Here is a 20,021-nt window from a genome sequence, read left to right as displayed (position 1 = left end):
ATGCAACTCCTCATGCAGCATGTTAACCTCTTAACCCCCCAGCACATTTTCTCCAGTTTGGCACAACTCCAATCTAAAAGCTTAATGATAAAAGTGTCAAAATACCCACAGAAACTAGAAACATGGATGCAAACTCAGTTAAAAGCGTCAAAATAAACCAATGAAACAGCAACAAAAGAGCAGCAAAAGGTAACAACAAAAAAGTGCCAAAAGGTGGGGAGGAAAAAGACAAAAACGCTATAAAAAAGTGACTTAACAACTTAACAACAAATGGCGAAAATTAGATGACGATCTAATTGGCAACGTGCGGAAAAAGGTCTGTTAAGATCATTCCCTTAGCTTTCAAATGAGGCGTGACTGTGGCCTGTAGGCTGTGAGCTCCAGTCAGGAAACCTTTAGATTTGGGTAAGGCCGGATCGGAGAATCGGTCAAGGTGGGGGCTAACTAACTAGACTAATATTAAAGGCTCGATTCCTGATTTGATTGCACACAATACAAGGGGAATTAAAATGTTAAATGTGTCCAAAAAAAAGTATATTTTCCTAACACATTTGCAGCATCCCAATTCCTCACAGGGGTGAGTTTATAGACACATTTCACAATTTGCACTTGTCAGTGTCACTTTCATAGAAAAGCTAGCCTATAAGTTCATGAAGTGTATGCAAATGCTTTATAATGACATGCACAGAGTTTTCACCCACAAATGTCTGAGTTTACAGTTTACTACAGGAGGACAAAACATTTTGTCCATTACTAGAAAGAAAAAAAAAAACACGTAGCCTATATTGCCTTTAAAATAACTAAACTTTTATGTTTTCTTGTTTTGAATGTATGAACGTGGTGAAGTTTTCAACTATTGTAAGGGAAGGAAAGGAGTGTCTCTGTATTGTGTTGTTTTTCAGCACACAGAACAATAGAAAAGTCCAATAATCCACAGAAAATGTTGGAGCAAGGAAACGGGAAGGATGAACTGTCCAACGTGCATGAGCTGGCCAGTAATGAGTGACGGTCCATGACTAAACAGGCTCTGCATACAAAGAGGAGCGCAACAGAAACAAAAGAAGAGCCCTCGTGTCTGGTCAAAGGCTGCTGTGTTACTCCAAGGACTAAAATGAGTCACCCCGGGGACTGCCCTCACACCAACGTACCCCCCCATTCTGTGTGGATTTGTGCGAGACCGTCTGTGATTAGGCTCACCCCAAGTGCCATGTGTTCACCAAAATCCCCCCCGCTCCCCATCCCGACCCCTCCCTCCAAACCCGCACACGCCAGATCTGTGCTTGGCCTCAGCCCCATAATAGATTAGCACACGAGCCATTGTCCGGATCACACTTCATCAGGCAGGCGTTCTCATTATGAAAACAGGTTGCATTGTTTTAGCCCCAGTCAAGTTTAATTTGAAAATAATCTTAACTAAATTACTAAGAATTATTATTTCAATTCACAAATGTATATATTTTGTCAGAGAACTGCTCTCTTTTTCAATTGGGTGTGCTAGTTTTTTTGGTTTGGTTCTGACAAAACACCTAATTTAAATGCAATTCTATTACTAATACAAGCAAATGAAATGATCTTGAAATGAAATGACTAAAGGCCCTGTGTGAACCACCTGAAGACGTTCTAGTCCCACATAGAGAACCAGCGGAGCAACAAAACAAAAAGCTAATACACAAATAATATCCTCAAGCATTATCAACCGAATCATCTCTTGCTGTAGAAAATTGCGTGCCCATTGGCCTTATTTTGGACAAAAGCTGAACTTTAAAAGACACTCCTCCTGAATCAATCAAGGACTATTTGCCCGGGAGGAGGAAGCGATGATTTTCAAGTACAGAGGATTTCTATGTGGCGATGGTCGAACAGATGTTAACGTGGCCTGGGAGTTGCCCCAAGACTGACTGACACATTGTCCCGCACGGGCTGGCCTATAATCACTGTGCATCCTGTCCTGGGACACTGCTCCCCCCCCCACACACCCATTAACACAGATAAACTCACCTCCTCCTCCATCAGCCTTGACCTTGATGTGCTGCTAATGTCATGGGCCTTTGTGCTCTGACAGAGCTTTTATGCTTCAGTTCATAACTATTCTGGCTTTATAAACAAAAGGTGCATCAACAGTAAGTGAACATTTATCTCACTGTATCAGCGGACTCTAAAGCAGGTCAGTCTTTGTACCACCAATCAGTTATTCTCCTGAGCTCTGGCCATTTCACAGTGCCTGTAGTGTTTTCCAGGTCATGGTAGAGGCTTAGAGCCATGCAGTCTGAAATATAAAACAGTAAGAGATGGGATATTGACAATGTAAAGAGCTATTATTATTGCTGAGAGAGAATAATGTTTTTTTGTGAACATTAGGGGGAAAAGTTGTAGCATAAATGTACTTTGTCTCTAAATAACTCTCAGGGCATTCCTCCAAGGATTGTCCCTTCCCTCGCCAGTGTGCCAACCCTCCCCCTTCAGTGGATAAGAGATTCCCATTCACTACATGACGGCGCCTCCAGACTTGTTCATTGGGGTGGCACAGTCATGGCTCTTTGTTTATTCTAGGCTCACACCAGATCTGACCCAAGGTCTTCATGCGAGACATATCATGCAAAATTAACTTTATTCTATGACATTTTCCCCTTAAGCACAACAATCTTTACTCCTTCGATTACTTGGCATCATAGATGAAACATGAATCTGTCCTCCAAATTTTTAAAGTCCATCACCGGGTCTGTTCTTGGGAAAAATCCCGACCAGCCCTGGCCCTGTTATTACAGTCATATAGGTGTTTCAAATTATTAAACAAATAGAATGTTTTATGCCTGAAATATGCATGTTATGTCGACTTTAAGGAAAAATGTAGGCATTGCACTGCTGTTCAGGACAGGGTTACAGGTACTGGGTTTCAAACTGCATGGTGAAGGGGTTGGGAGTGCCCTCTTGTGGATAACAGTGAATTTACACCACATCTTATCAATGTCATTTTGCACTTGGGAAACAAATGTCAAAGTGCTACAGGGAAAACGTAATACATCACTATAAAACATTTATTTTTACTTTAAATAATTGTATTTTTCCTCACACATATTTTTTAAAGAGTCTGTACATGTCAAATGTGGAAATGTATTAAGTGATATAAAACAAAAATATTCAGAAGATTTAAAAATATGTACGCCTTTCTTATTATGAGCATTAGGGTTAATGCTAATAATAAGAAAGGTGTACATATTTGATTGAAGCAGGTGAACTCTTTGGCGCCCTCTACTGTTGTATGTGCAACAAAGAGGGTCTGTGGAGGATCGGGTGACGGACAGGGCAGTTAAATCGTCATGTGACTTTAGTGGCTCTTTGTGATATTAGTAATTTGAGTAGTGTATGCACCAGTAGGCATGGCAGTCTACAAACTGAGACAATATTGTTCTTTATTCTAGAGGGCAGTGACCTTCAAACCCTATACTCAGAATAATAAGAGCCTGTTGGGGATGACTTGCATTTGAGTGTAAACTGCACGTACAATATTTGCAATAATTGTGTATTTTATGGATCTACATCAATCTGATGAACTTGTGTTGCTCTATGGATTTCTTTATACTGTGCAAGGACGGCATTTTTATTTTCCAAAGAGCAAAAGCATATAGCATGCAAAATTCATTATTCTATAATTATGCATCATATATTACAATTACATGCTTAGCACAACTGGGACAAAGGAACTAACACAACCAGGGAAGCACCCAATTTATGTCAAACGTCATTAAAATCAGATCAGACTTGTCATTTAAAGAGATACAAAAAAGTGTCACTTACACTCTTTGTGAAAACAATATGATTTTGGGGAAAGCAGAAGAGGGGAAGTGATAATTCAGCTTCGACAGGACCAGACTGGAACGGTCCAGAGCGGTTTGAGGGTGTTTCGACAGCCAAAAGTGAACCGGTCCGCTCCCAATTCAGATCTAAACCGCTCCAGACTCAGACCACTTCAGCCATGGGGTCTGGAGTGGTTTGCAAACTAGACCAGTTTTTCCCCCATCTTGTCGTGTTGTGATGAGCTGTTGTGTGTTGTTTGCAAAAAAATATAAAAAATCCTCATGATGCTTTTTTCTCTCTTTAGGGAACTTTAGGGGCTCCGTACAGTTTACCTGAATGCACCGCCTACAAAGAAATCAGTTTGCGATCAGTAACACGGCCTCTCCAGGAAATCTCAAAGAGACGTCGGAAGATGCGTTGCTCCACGGTGAGTGGCCGCTAAAGCAAAGGTGTGCCACTCCCTCAACCACAGCATGTTTGCGAATGAAACAGGTGTGGACACAAAACTTTCCCTGCAGCCCCTCCACTGTGACCATCCTTAATATCACCGCCGCCTTTTCAAATAAGGAAGTTCCCACGTCCCACTCATTGAAAACATTTCAGTGCATTTCTGTGGCAATTGTGTTTATGTCAATGCGAAACCTCACAGTACATGGGACAAAGGATTTCATAAACACAGCCTTTGTAGCCAGTGGAACTCTGTAGCGCCTCCTAGAGTTTAAAAGCTCAAACTGAAGGTTCAAAGGGCGAGTGGCATTTGAGGCAATAGTGGGCTTTAGTCCGAGTTCTCTCTTTGAACAGCTCACTCAAGGGTCCATTGACACCACCTTGTTCATGTTGATGTTTATACGTTAACTTACTGTATTAGTCACGGTTTGTAGGGGCATGTCGTATAAATAGCAAAAGCAGAAGCGACATTGCACAAGCTAAACGTGAGTAGGGTATTAATCAGGGATGACCTAAACGTTTCCTCTGGCCAGAAAAAAAACTACAGAGGAAATGTACAAAACTAGCTCAAATCATTAAGGTTCACAGCCTGGAAATAACTAAATCATTTCCTGTTTTTCTGTACTTCAGTCACAGCAAAACAACCCACACATTACGACTATAAAACAATGAGTGTTAGAGGAGCATAAATGCCATTTGACATATATGGATTGCATGTCATTTTGCAGATTGTATGTAAGACAACGCTTCTTTTTGAGTCTTAGTTGCGCAGGGACACTCAGCATGTGAAGTAAATATCACAGTGAATTTAGCGGTTTGCAGCGCTCTGAAACGGACCTGTGTGCACAGACTCAGCAGACACAGGGCCGTGTCCATCGATTGCTTTTATTGTGCTTTTCATTTTCAGACAGAGTAGCGTTTCTTCACACTCGCGTCCAGAAGCAGTGTGCGGACGAGCACACCACAACGTGCCTATCATGTTTTAAGCCAATGCCAAATTGGCATTTATGCCAATGCCAAAAGGTCAATTGTGGTTTCAAGCTTTTTAAAATTACACAATGAATGTAATAGTTTCCACCAATTGTGCAAGTCAGTGCATGCTGTTGGTGATTGGAGAGGCTGTTGTACAGTCACCTTTCTATCGGTCCGTCCCAGGGAAGCAAGACATTGACTTGCAAACCTGGCTTCATCAAGATCTAGTCAGGACAGTCCCAAAAAAACATGTTGAAACCACCTAACTAAAACGCATTACTGAAGCACAGATTATAATGAACTAAAAATTTAAATGAATGAAGGCTAAAATTGCAAAGGACCCTGAGTATCGCGTGCCTCCATGGTACACATACCATGGGAAACACTGGTTTGTTCATTCTTGAATTACAGAATTTGGGTAAGGATGATTACGCTGATGAAGAAAACTTGAGGCTTTAAAATCAGGACTTGTTGCGCCACATCAGGAAGTCATGACACCTCAAAGCCTGTTAAAAAAAGACCTAATTCCTCAATCTCTGCAGAGTAAGCGTAAGAGCATCTTGGTGTTAAGACTGAAAGGTAAGACAAGCCAAATCTCTATTGTCTGTTGTCATTTATTGTCTTGTGTTCCTCTGTTAGAGTATAATTATTTTCTTCACAATATTTCCTCTTTGCAAAGTTTAATACAATTGTAACAGCTGCCTGACAAGCTTGTTGTTTGGATGCATATCCACATCCGAACAATTGGCAACACTTAAGCGGCGCGTCTGCAGTTCTTGTATTGTTTTGACTCTTGAAATACTGAGTGTAACAGATTGTTTGTAGATTTCAATGAGTTGGAGACAGAAGGGTCATCTCAATTTTGCAGACTGAAGCAACAGACACTTAACCATGGCTTCTGTTTGAAACAATATTGTTTACATTATTTATATTCAAATATATACACAGTATATATATGAAAACATAATCTCTCTGATCATTTTTGATAATACAGTCCCCTCTTTGTTGTACGCATCGTGAAGAAGTCAGAGAAGAATTATGAATGAACAAAACCACTTTTGTTAGTAAGTGAGCTAATTTCCTCGCCACGCAGTACAGCAGGATGTCAGATATGCCAATTTTTTAAATGGTTTAAAAGTTCAAAATCACTGAAACAAAAACTACAAACTACATGGGCCACAGCCTTTGCCCAGTCCCGTCAGATCGGGCACCTGTGTGAGCGAGTGGTTGGTGGCAATGTTGCAGAGTAACTAAATAAATTTAGAACACTTATTTAAGAGTGACTGTATTCTGGTAAAGTTACACTTTCATTTGAGGGTATTTAGAATACAGTTACTTTCCAAATATCAAGTAAATACATCCCAGTACTCAATCATTACATTTTAAGAAATGACTTTTAATATTGACCTGTTTTTCTTCCTAAAATAAAATAAAGATTTAAAACACCTTATGCCACAGTTCATACACACACTGTACATGTGTCACATGACGCTGTGCATTTGCCAAGAGAGTTTTTGAGTTCCTAGTTAATGGTAAGTGAGTTCAGAACAGGTGTTTTAACAATCGTACTCTCCACTTTTGTAATTATGGCAAGGCAAGTTTATTTGTATGGCACATTTCATGTACGTGACGACTCACTGTGCTTCAAAGTAACACCAAACACAGTAAAAATACAATAAAAAGCATTCAAAATACAATAAATAGCATTAAAAACACAATGAAAAGCATTAAAAACACAATGAAAATCAATAAAACAAATCAATCTTTACAATTACGTAATAAAAAAAAAAGAAAAAAAGAAGAAAAACAATCAATCTCCATAGCAGTAAAGCAGCAGTAAAAATGGTGTCCTTTCAGCCTGGACTTAAAAATACTCAGGGTTGAGGCCTGTCTCAGATCCTCACTGAGGCTGTTCCAGACCTTTGCTGCATGAACCTGAAATGCAGCCTCACCGTGTTTGGTGGTCACTCTAGGAACCACCAGGAGACCCCTCCCTTGAGATCCTTCAGGAGTTCAGGGCCCGAGGTGGTTCATACAGCTGTAACATGTCAGAGATTCACCATGGTGCTTGACAATGAAGGGACAGATATTAAAATCTATTCTCTGAGCAACAGGAAGCCAGTGCAGAGTCCGGAACACTGGACTAATGTGGTCGTATTTCCTGGTTTTGGTCAGGACTCGAGCAGCAGTATTTTGAATGTACTGCAGTTGTCTAACAGCTCGTTTAGAAAGGCCAGTGAACAGGCCGTTACAATGTTTTTTTAGATGTAATAGGCCGCTGATGTAATGGACTTAATATGGCTGTTAAAATTCAGGTCCGAGTCCATGATTACCCCGAGATTTCTAACTTGACTTTTGGGTCCCAGTGAAAGAGCTTCAAGATGACCAATGACAACCTCTCTATGTTTTTATGGGCCAAAGACAGTTATCTCAGTTTTATTTGTATTTAACTGGAGGAAGTTATTTTGCATCCACACACTAATCTGTTTGATACAGTGACACAGTGAATCTACCAGCCCATGTTCACCCGCTGTTAGTGAAACATAGATCTGAGTATCGTCTGCGTAATTGTGACACATTGTTACTGGATATCAATTGACCCAATGGCAGCATGTACAGATTGAACAAGAGGGGCCCTAGTATCGACCCCTGGGCAACCCCACAGGTCAATGCCATTTGGTCCGAGACACAGTTTCCTATCGTGACATAGTAAGTTCGTTCCTCGAGGTAGGAACTGAACCACTCAAGGGCCTTACCAGAGATTCCCACCCAGGTATTTACCCTCTCTAATAAGATCCCAATGATCCACTGTGTCAAACGCAGCGCTAAGGTCCAGCAGAACTAAAACTGTGACCTTGCCTGCATCTGTATTTAGCCTGATGCCATTTGTCACCTTGATCAAGGCTGTCTCTGTGCCGGGTCTGAAGCCCGACTGGAACACATCAAAAACATTATTTACAAGAAGAAAGTCCGTAAGCTGGCTGTAGACCACTTTCTCCATAAAGGGCAGATTTGATTTAGGCCGATAATTGTTCATTTCTGTTGCTTCAAGACCACTCTTCTTAATGACAGCTGTTTGTAGGGCCTTTGGAAAAACTCCAGTCTGGAGTGAGGTGTTAACTAGACACATGAGTTGTTGTGATAAACTGCTCAGCACAGACTTTAAAAAAATGTTGGTAGTTCGTCCAGACAGCATGTACTTGAGCTCAGACCAGAGATAACATCTTCCACTATGTCGTTAGCTCTAGTTCTACTACTGGTTGAAATGTTACCATTTGTAGTGAGGAGCTAATAGCGTTTTTAATGGCTTGGACATTGTTGCTAAAAAAAATTGCGACATTATATGCACATTTTCATTTTCATTGTATAGATAAGACATGGTGAAGCAAGGTTATAAAAGGTTAGGTCAAAGTTTGGATGCAAAGCCTCTTTTAGTGTGAGACAATTTAGGTCAGATGATGTTATGAAACTGTTGTTTCTGACATGGACAATTATGTGCAGATAATATCTGTGTTCATTTCCATAACTGAAACTGAAAGGAGGGTATTTTGAAACAGAAGGGAGAATAAGTATATGTTTTCACAGTCAATTTGGAGTTGATATACAGTGGGGAAAAAAAGTATTTGGCCAAAATCCAATAGAATGTCTATGTGAAACTGACCAAATACTTTTTTGCCCCACTGTATGAGTGTGGGTTCATTTGCTTTTCAACTGGTTTCTAGCAAATATATTGGTATGTTTCACTGAAGGAGGACCTAAAAGATATATTGGAAATACAACTGAGAGGGCTTAAAGAGAGTTTCTGTTAATGCGAGTATGTTGTAGCCGTGGGGTCGAATCCACCATAGCAGGTCTTAATTAGCACGATTATGCCACAGCTGCACAGACGGAGAGGCTCACAGAAACTCGGAGCACTTAGATCATGACCCTGAAGAATGTCTCCTCTTGACAGCATGTGCACCGAAGCACTCTGCTCCAACACGTGCAGGTGGTCAGGAAAAAAGTACAGGCACAAGCAAGGCATACACGCTGTCGTTATATGTCATGAATCAAACATGCAACAACTACACAACACACATAAACATCTATGGAAACAGAAAAATGTGACACGCTTGAAGTAGTTACTTACTAAAACAAGATTCAAATCAAGTTTGATATCTGCACATTGTACTTTTATTGCCTACCTATCTGTCTATCTTTATTAGTCCTTAAAATTCCCATATTGTGCTTTTTTTCAACTGGTGTTTCATATTTCATGCCTTAAAATTATTGTTAAGCATTAGCTGCTATTGTGGTTGTGTTTATACCTCAACAAGAACATTATACAACTGACCTTAAAGGGATATTTCAGGATTTCCTAGTTATCCAGAGTGTTGACATTATGGACATTTTTTTTTTTATGCAGTCCTTATATTTGAAAAGTTTTTTGGTGCTAGGCTAGTGCTAGGCTAGTGCATGTCAATGGTAACTAGTAGCCTGCATTAAATACAGCCTGACCCAAGCACAGTGCAGCTGAGGCAAATCACTTATAACACCAGACTACCGATATAAATGTCTGTGTTGACTGAATAATTTTTGAAATATCAGAATCAGAATCAGAATAGTTTTTATTGCCATGTTTGCAAACAGGCTCACAAACCAAGATTTTTTCTTGGTATAACCATATAGCATTTAAAAGAACTTTAATGTGAGCATCATCAGCTTCCTAGTTGTAAGCTATGCAGCGGCGAAGTGATCTGCCAGGTTTCCAGATCTACAGTAGTTTGTTTACCTGCGGACGGCATTACTACACATGCAATTCACAAAGGAGCTTTCTGCAAATCAGATATGACAGTTACCATAGACATGCGCTAGGACTAGCCTAGCACCACTGAACTCTTCAAATATAAGCACTTCATGAATAAAAAAATTATATATATATATATATATATATATATATATATATATATATATATATATATATATATATATATACGAGAAACTAGAGAAATACCAGGGGCTCAGAGAAGAGCTGGAGAAAACCTGGAGGGTGAAGGCATCAGTGGTGCCCGTGGTCGTTGGGGCACTCGGGGCAGTGACCCCCAAACTGGAGGTGTGGCTCCAGCAGATCCCAGGAAATACATCAAACATCTCGGTCCAGTAAAGTGTAGTTCTAGGAACAGCAAAGATACTGCGCAGAACCCTCAAGCTCCCAAAAAATCCTGAAATATCCTTTTAGTGACACATACATAAGCCTTCTATTTTGGCTCAACAGCAATGATCTGGACAGGGCCCATTTGACCAGCTTTCTTATGACAGAGAGGACATCACTATCTCCATCGATGATACCATGCCCATCTCAGACCCTCTTTAGTCCTACCATCGGGGAGTGCACAGTCCGTGCCAGGTCTAACTGACTGAGGAACAGCTTAATTCATCAGTCCTTATGCCCTGCTGCTCCTACTTTATTGATATGATGCTCTCTGAAATAGTGTGAACTAGTGTTTGAGAGTAATGCAATTCCAATTCTTGGTTTGTGCTTTATATGTGGTAGAATTGCTAATAAATCTGAACAGAAATGAAAGCCACAATTGTCGATCAGTAACAGCTTGGTATGTCTAACTTCTCCTTTCTTTTGTTTTCCCTGTGGGCTGGGGTCTTCAGCGTTCAGAGCCTACAAAGTACTCCCCCTCACCAGGCTTTTGCGTCACATGACTGAAGGTCCAGTGTTTGCCCAGCGCCAGGTTCAGGAGCACTGAAAAGACAAATGTTCTAGATCAAAGAAATGGAAATATCCACTGTTCGTTTCAACCAACTCTGATGCCGGCCCAATGGAAACTCAATGGAAGACTTAAAGGTATGCACAGATAGTGTAAGTATTGTTCTCAAATGTAAATATAGCCCATAACTTTTATGATTTTGTATTGTGTAAGTCTATAGGGGTTTATCTTTGACAGAATTTCAGACATTTGGAATTCAGAGCATTTAATCCTATTGCTGCACTGACATATATACATATTTTTAAATGATCCGTTATATGACTAAAAATGAACACTGTGCAAGCGAATATATATTATTATTATATTACTATTATAGTAGTTCCTAGCAGATTTTTTTTTCTTGACCATTTATTTAAAATTCTAAACCCCGAATCCAAAATGTAATCTTACAATCTGTCTTTTTTGAAAATTTAGATTGTAAAACACGCTGCATCCAGAAGTCAATCAAACTAATTCCTGATGAACTGTTGGTTGCTATTGTAATGGTAGTTACAGGATATTGCAGATTATTTTACTTAAAGCCAGTTCACTTGAAGTTGTACTTATCATTAAATGAATCATGTTTCAAGCAGGCTATACTTTCTCGTTGGGCTGGACGACATGGCAAAAAAAAACAGAGGGCGCTGAATATTCATGTTTTGTAGGTATTTTAGAGGAAGTCTGCATCTCTTGTGGTTCCGAAATAACTTAAAAACATAAACGGTATAAAATAGGTACAAACTTGTGACCGACTTTCACCACAATGCTTCTCTGCTCCTCTGAGGGCTTGGAAATGGTGGGAGCGCTCATTTTAAATCTCTGACTTGGGTCTTTCCAATGCAAAAAAAATATCGGCCAATATTTCAGCCGATATTATAACATACCTCATATTGGCCTGAGGGCGGCGGAGTCAGATACAAGGAGGAATGGGTGCAATATAATACTCATTAGGAATCCCACCAATTTATTAAAGATTGTGTTTGTTTTGCCTTTGTTGGACTTGAGTTCATGGTGAAAGTATTGATTAAATTTGTCATTAATCACACACACATGCACGTGATATTACAACAGTCAGTACAGTGCATTCTAGAGTCTGTGCTGTTGGCAGCTGATTCACGTTCTCTTAAGGTCAGTAGAGAAACTTGTGTTGACAGCATACAGATAATAGTTTGTACTGAGGAGAACAAAACCTTGGCTCACTGTTACTTGGCACGTGGATTTGAAAAGTCACATGAGTTTACCGTAACGTGATAACAACCAAAGCAAATAAACAGGCCTCAGTCAAGAGCATGGATAATGGAGAATAGATGAATGAAAAAAAGGATGAAGATTATTCTGTTTTTATCACGAACCCGGCTCCCACTTCTTGATGTCTTTGTCCTGCTTCTTCACCTCTCTCTCTATTGAGGCTGATGCTTCCGCCTATCGCCTCCACTAAGTGTTCACAGATTGTTCTTTTGGAGTTATCTGAAAGAAAGCAAAAATTTGCAATGGGCATTCACAAGTGTAAGTTACATTTCCATACAGGCCTCTAACTTGTTTGCGAGTGCTGCAAGGGTCAAACAAGTTTCCCTTGCCTCCCAGCACGAATGGGTGTAGAATTTACTCTAACTACAGACATTTTGGAAATTTAAGAAAATAATCTGTACAATCTGAAGACTTCTGGGAAAAGAAGAGTTTGTCGAGATACCAACATTAAAGCATGAAATTGATCAAACAAATGTTACAGCTTGACTTTGAATATCTCGTCATATTTGATAACCCCGCAGAAGAAAGCCTGACTTTTAAATGGCATCAGCTTTGGCTCCACGTGCACAGATACATGGCATACACTGACCTTTTCCACAGTCTGCAGGCAAACTTGCTCAAATAATGCTGCGTCTTGTGCACTTTGATTTTGACGGTGGACCGTGAGAGAGTCTTTTGTTTCTGGATGTTTTCAGATTACAGTTGCTTCACTATATTTATTATTGCTTATTTCTTATAGCACTCTCACATTCACAGGGAAATCTTTGACCTTGCTGTCTGTCAGAACATTGTGTATCATATATGAATCGCACCACTGTTCACATGTGTTAGCGTGTAGAGTTTGGCTGCATTAAGCATGACAACTGGCCTCAGTGTGTTTATGTATCGGCTAAATTAGGCACTATTGTTGCCAGTCCGTTAAAGCAAGTGCATGTTCCTATCCCCCATTGCCTGAACAATGCGCCTTATTCTTGGAAAAAGGATGTTGCGTTCTTGCTAATGTTGGCCCGTAGGCTAAGCAGAGAAGAAGGATCAGCTTTGTCTCCTCTTAAACTTGCCGTCTTGATGAATTTTACCAGAAAGAATCATAACTAAGGGCATAAAGACAAAAAAAAAGGCCTACTATGTGTGCAAAGTTGAAATCCATAAACCTGGAAATTCATAAACATTTCCAAGAGAATAACACATTTAATTAATCCTATTTAAATCACATTCTATATCACTCCACTGCAGCTGTTTCAATAGTAACGCTAAACTTTTGAGCTGGAACTAGTTTCAGGTAAAACTAATTAAAAAGTGAAATAACCCCTGCCCAGGACTTCAAAAAATAAGCAAACAAGCCCCAATGAACAGTTTCAGTTCCCAGGACCGTATAAGCCGGATAATGCACTCCGAGGTGCATTTCTTACCAGTGCTCTCCTTGTTTGGTCTGTTAGTTTAGGTGGATGGCCGTGTCTTGGTAAATTGGCAGTGGTGCTATACTCTTTCCATTTCCGAATGATGGATTGAACAGTGCTCCGTGAGATGTTTAAATCTTGGGAAATCTTTGTATAACTTAACACTGCTTTAAACTTCTCGATAACTTTTTCCCTGACCTCTCTGGTGTGCTTTTTGGCCTTCACGATGCTGTTTAGTGACCAATACACTCCGACCATAGCTCTGAGGCCCTCACAGAACAGCTGTAATTATACTGAGGTAGATTTTGCACAGGTGGCCTCTATTTAATGGTTAGGGCAAGGTGTGAACATTCTGCAGTCAATAGGAATGTTATAAAGGCTCAGAAAAATGCTGTATGAATACTTATGTACGACCCACTTTTCACTTTTCTATTTTAAAAAAAATAACAGAATCATGTATCATTTTGCTTTCACTTCACAGTTGTCTGTTACTTGTGTGACTTAAATTCAGCAATATTTAAAGCAGTACTAAGTAACTCGTGCCCCTTGAGGGCATAAGCGACACTGCAGGTGTTGTAACATTGCATGTGTGTTTTTTTGGCCAGAGACACCGGGGGAGATGAAAGACCCCGCAATCATACCATTAACACTTGTATTACCCCCAGAGGGACTACGAAAAGGATTTCTTAAGGTAAACAAGTTACTTTGTACTGTTTTAAAATAATTGTATAATCGTTATGATGATAATTGAATTGAGTAAATAGAAAAAATATAATAATAGTCAATAAGACTTCAGACAGTGTCAGTTTTGTGGGGTGAAAAAAATCACTATAAATAGAGCTGCCTAAAAATATGTCTAAAATACGCTTGATAAGTTATAGATTCCGACATGACTTTATTCATACATCTATCTCAGTCGTGAATCTCAAGAGTCAACATTTAGTTTTTCCGTAGCCCTCATAAGTAAATGGTTGTGAGTATGTAGTCTTTATGAAGCGAGATATCCTTAAAATATGCCATGTCCCCAGAAAAACAAAGGAGCGAGTGTTCTTTGAATCACCCAAAATGACTCCTCGTTTTCTGTTTGTGCGCATTTTAATACAGGCTTTATCTGAGAGGCCCCTTTGATAAACCACATTAACACATCCTCTTGTGCCCCTTGAAGCTGCACTATATGACTTTCATATTGCGGTCAACATTTTGTGGTCCGTTTTTTGTTAATTCGTGACAGTCTTCAGTCTCAAAGTAAATGAGCACAATATACTTTCAAATAAAGACTTTGCGCCCCCCAGATAAAGCTTCTGTCTGATAGACTGGATGAATAACATTTTTGGCAAGGATTGTGTCGAGTAGCAGCGTCAGGATTTAATCTTTGGGTGCATCTGGGGATAATCGCGTCCACGCCATTCGTCTCGCCGCGTTGTATCCTCACAAAACTCTTCAGTAAATCAGCATGTCTTGGCTAATTATAAAGTCTTATCTAACTTTAGCACCATAACTCATGGCTTTAGTGATAAATGTAGAAGAGACCCGTACGGTCTGCATAGTGCACAACCAGACGCGCGTGGCAGGACCCAGGCACGTGCTTATGTCTATCCGCGATTTAGAAGCAGAGGATAACTACATATTCACTCATTGTGAACGTTGAAAGTTGCAATTATGGCTAACAACAGTGAGAAAACACAGACCATGTCTCACAATATTTTGCTTAGTGCGCTTTATTTGCCTGAAGTATTTTTGCACTTCAGGCAAAAGGAAGCAGCACCTGATCTACATTAAATAGCTGCGTAACACATTATAATAACTACACCTTATTTAGCCATAATAAATAATTAATTAACACTTAAATCATTAGTTTAGTGTGAATAACTACTTAACGACTACAGTTAATGCCTAACTCATAATGAATAGTTCTTCACATGCTACACTTATTCATTGTTAAGTAGTTATTAAAGCAGTACTAAGCAACCTGTTTACCTTAATATATCCTTTCCGTAGTCCCGCTGGGGGTAATAGGCTACAAATGTTGATGGGATGATTGGGGGGTCTTTCATCTCCCCCGGTGTCTCTGGCCAGAAAACCACAATTGCAGCTCTCCTGCACCGAGTCGGAGGCCCCAATACACACTAATGGAATCACGAAGAAGAAGCTGGCTTCAGGCTAAGCTAACTGCGGGCTAGCAATATTCCTCTCTCCCTTTGTCTTTTCTGTCAGTGTAGTTAATTAATTAATGAGTAAAAACCGTAATATTTTACGACACCTGCAGTGGCGCTTATGGCCTCTAGGGGCATGAGTTACTTAGTGCTGCTTTAAATGTTAGTAATGTAATTAGTAAGCAACTCAAGAATTGTTCATGATGAAGTAAGTGTTAACCCATCATTTATTAAGGGTATAAGGTGTAGTTATTATAAACCTTACTTTTTTTAAAGACAGCAAACAAATAAAAAAACAATAATACAGGCTTAATTTTATTTAATTTTTTCACAATTTTCCTCTCTGATTTTTTTTTTTTTTTACAGGCTTTAAAATACAACAGTCTGAAATAGCATGAATTTTGTGAGCAATGTCTCCAAACAGTCTGTGTATAGGCATTTCCTTGAGAATTGAGAATTTGGTTGGACCCGAGGTTGGTCTGAACAACACAAGATCGATTGCTCATGGATTTCTTTTTGACCATCCCTGCCCCTTTTAGCTGTATTTGCAAACTGAGAAATGATGCTTTCAGTCGTATCCCTCACGCTTATCTAATTTACTGCAAAACTAGCTATGATTGTTGTGGCCTCTCTTCATGTTATAGTGTGTAATTCAGCCTCAGGACTATTTCATATCAGTTATACATTATCTTCTCTACAGCTGCTTTGTTCCTCCAACACATACGTGAAATGTTTAAACACTCCCTCTAAGAACAACCAAGTTCTTCACAATGTCTTATGTGTGCTGCTGTGGTTGTACGAGCATGTGACCTGGACTTTGCTGCTTCTTTGATGGTTATCACCTATCAACCTCCAACCACCTCTCTTTAGAGTGAGTCACATGATACTGGCCCAAAACACAACACTGCAATTATGGCACCAGGGGTCAGGTCTGCTGTAGTTTCCCTGCTTGCCTCCATTTGTTGTATCTTCAGAATTATATAATGATCCCGGCGGAGATATATATTAAACTTAACATTAGTTTCTATTAATTTACTGTATATTGTAGTAACAATGAAAAGAGGATTTGGCATAATCTGCTGAATCATTACTACCCTTGACCAAAGGGTGTGACATTGCTATTAGTTTGTTTGATATTTGTTACAGTCTTTCCCGAGTGAAAAGACACTAAATTTCATTGACAGCACACAGCCGCCAACTGGCTACACACAAAACCTTGAACACACTTCATGGTTCGCACACATTTCACAAAACTCTTGCAGTCTTTTTTCAGACGGCTGGCCTTTTTTATTTTTTTTTAACTTTTTGAACACATATGATTGAAACATTAAAGAAATAGGACACAGCACCAAAACACATTCAACTAACAAGTTTACATTGAGATAAAGACAGTTCTCAAATATGTATCTTATCAACAAACTGCATGTGCAGGAGCCCAACTTGAATTCTACACTCTGATGATTTGTAAATGATGTAATTACAGTATTGTTTTGTCTTTGCAGTTTCAAATAGCACACACTGATTGAGTAGTGTTTAATGTCTGCATGTGTCTTACTTCTGCTCTGTGTGTGCAAGCTTTGACATAGTTCACATTTTGATAACAAAGTGCAGTCCCTATAAAGAGCAGTGATGTGTCAGAAACAGTGTCTTTATCTTTTGTGATGTGTTTGTTATGTTAGGGCTGAAATTATATTTTTACTCATAAACATTCAGTACTTTTGTTGATTACGAAATATACCACCAATGATTTTTAATGTTGCTTAGCCTCCATTCAGCACACTCTTCAAGGAGAATGCACAAATCTAAAGCCATGCCTTCTTGAATGGCAACACTGTCAGCTTGGTAAGACTCTGAAGTGAAAAGATGTCATCACTTATAGCTTCAAATCTTACTTATTATTTGCGTCTTCACTGGTGGATTAGCGATTTGTCTGTCCCCCTCCTGTTAAACTGAACCCAGTTAACCATGTAGCTTCACACACTAACTATTGCAATACTGGTTTATTTTACTGTATAGGAGCTAAAGGGCAAATATGCAGGCAATATCTGCGCCAAGATAAAGTGATCAACAAAAAAATAGTTTTTAATCTCCCTTAGACCATGTACTTATTATTATTTGTTGTATTATCCCTGTCATTTCCCTTGCCCTTTAACCACTTTCAGGCTAACAGATGAGGATTAAACAACGAGGAGCAGTACATTACACAGTTTTAATGCGAGACGCAGAGCACCATGATGTGTAGTACTCATGTACTGAGTACCATTTACTCCACTTATACCACAAACAGAAACATTTCATCTGTGCTTGTTTGCCTTTTCGGGGGGGGATCATTTAAGTCAATGGCATTGTTTATTTCAGTTTTTTAAGCTGCTTTACCTGAAACTAGTTCCCCAACAGCAACAGCTCATTTGTCTATGGTTACTGTTGCAACTGCTGCAGAACAAGATTCAACCAAACTATCTGTGCGGTAAATGACAATAACACACGCCAGAGCTAGAAATCTCACTGACTTTAATATCATTTGTTTGTAATGGTTTGCAGGATGAAAAAACAAATGTGCTCTATGAAGATGATGCTACTGAATGAGAGAAAACAGAAGAAAGATCCCAAATTGAAATGAAAACAAAAAAAGATTAAGGAATTCTGTATTCATTTTGAAATTGTTTTTATTGCACGCGGACACGTTTCAACTCAACAATGAGTCTTCCTCATGGCACACCATGAAGACTTCATCAAAAAGATCAGTCCTGAAGAAGACTCATTCTTGAAATGAAACGCAGCTTTCTTTTCATTTTTACCAAAGGGGTTCTGCCCTTGAAGAGCACCTTTTTCCTGCAAACCGGCGGTGATCTAATGCTCACAACTATCTTCTGATTTATCCAAGGCCTTGGAAAAGATTCCTCCTGTCCTGTTGACAATATAAATTTTGTGCAATCAAACATTTTCAATCTTGTTAAGAGGGTTTTATTTCCTCTTTTGGCACAGCCACACCAAGAACACACTGTTCAGTTGCCTGTGGGGTCTTAGGCCACTGTAAACGTTTAGCGTCTCTCTTGCACTAAAGGTCCTCAGTGTGGCCTGTTGCCAGGGCAGTGATAAACAGAGTAGAAGTGGTTAAGTGACATGAATAGCCCTGTTTCTGGAAAGGTCAAAGAGTGCCAATGATCTGTCGAAATGTTATTGGTCCTTAAGGCACAAATCTAAAACTCAGGCCCATGTGTTCCCCTTAAGAGGGAGGTAATAAACCTCTATCTCACAAAGACACTATGAATAAAGCTGAGTTTGCTTTAGGGAGAAAACGAAATGCATTCTTTGTCAATAGATCCTCTGAAGCCAAAGGTCTAGCTGAAGGAAAAGGCCACACTGCAAAGAGGACAAAAGGGGCTCTAGTACAAGCAGACAAAGAGAGCTTTCTGAGTTTTATCTCGGACTGTGTCCTGCCAGCGGGCTCTTCCCTTACGTCTGAGCTCACCTCTCAGCGCCAGCTACATTCTAGTGCTGCTCTGTGAGGCAGACTGCTCTCAGTTGAAGCTGACATGAGATAGGAGATGCACAACACTGCTGAAAATAACCATGTGGATGTTTTTGAGCAGCAGGGAATTTGTAAAAAAAAAAAAAAATGCACGCTTTTTAAAGCTTATGTTAGGAACTGTAATATTTCAAAGTTTTTCCCAAGCAGCTGCTGATCAATTACAAGTCAGTAGCAGCAAATGCTTTTTTTGTGTGTGGTTTGTTGAGGGACCAGATTATTGAATGACATGATAAGTGGCAAAATCGAGTGGCACCATTAAGTTGTGCAAGTTATTATTTATTATTATTATTATTATTATAAGGGTTCCAGTTACAATGAATGATGAATCATGAATTGCATATACCTTAAATGGCTAAACAAGCTGTTCATAATGTGTCTGTCCGGGATGGGCTTTGCTCTTGCTTCATGTGCTATCAGTGCACAAACTGATAAAACACTTCTGCAAAGTTTTGCAAAGCTAACAATAGTAATAACGGTAAAGCCATTGTCTGGCACCGATGTGCAACAATAATCAGACATAAAATATTATGAGCCTTAAAATGTGTTAGAATCAGTTTGTTTAGTAGGCCTGTTACCATTTAGGATTTAAAACATTTGTTGTGTCCTGTATTTAGATTTGGTGTAATAAACCAAGGATAATAAATGTTTTATCGTTCTTTGCTTTCAGCCATTTCTGACTCATGTAAAAAAAAAAAATGTTCCTGCTCTCTAAAAGCAAGGCTCCTGAACATATCCACTG

Source organism: Gobius niger, assembly GCF_951799975.1.
Source record: "Gobius niger genome assembly, chromosome: 20".
Lineage (NCBI taxonomy): Eukaryota > Metazoa > Chordata > Actinopteri > Gobiiformes > Gobiidae > Gobius > Gobius niger.
Note: the sequence above shows the minus strand (reverse complement) of the source record.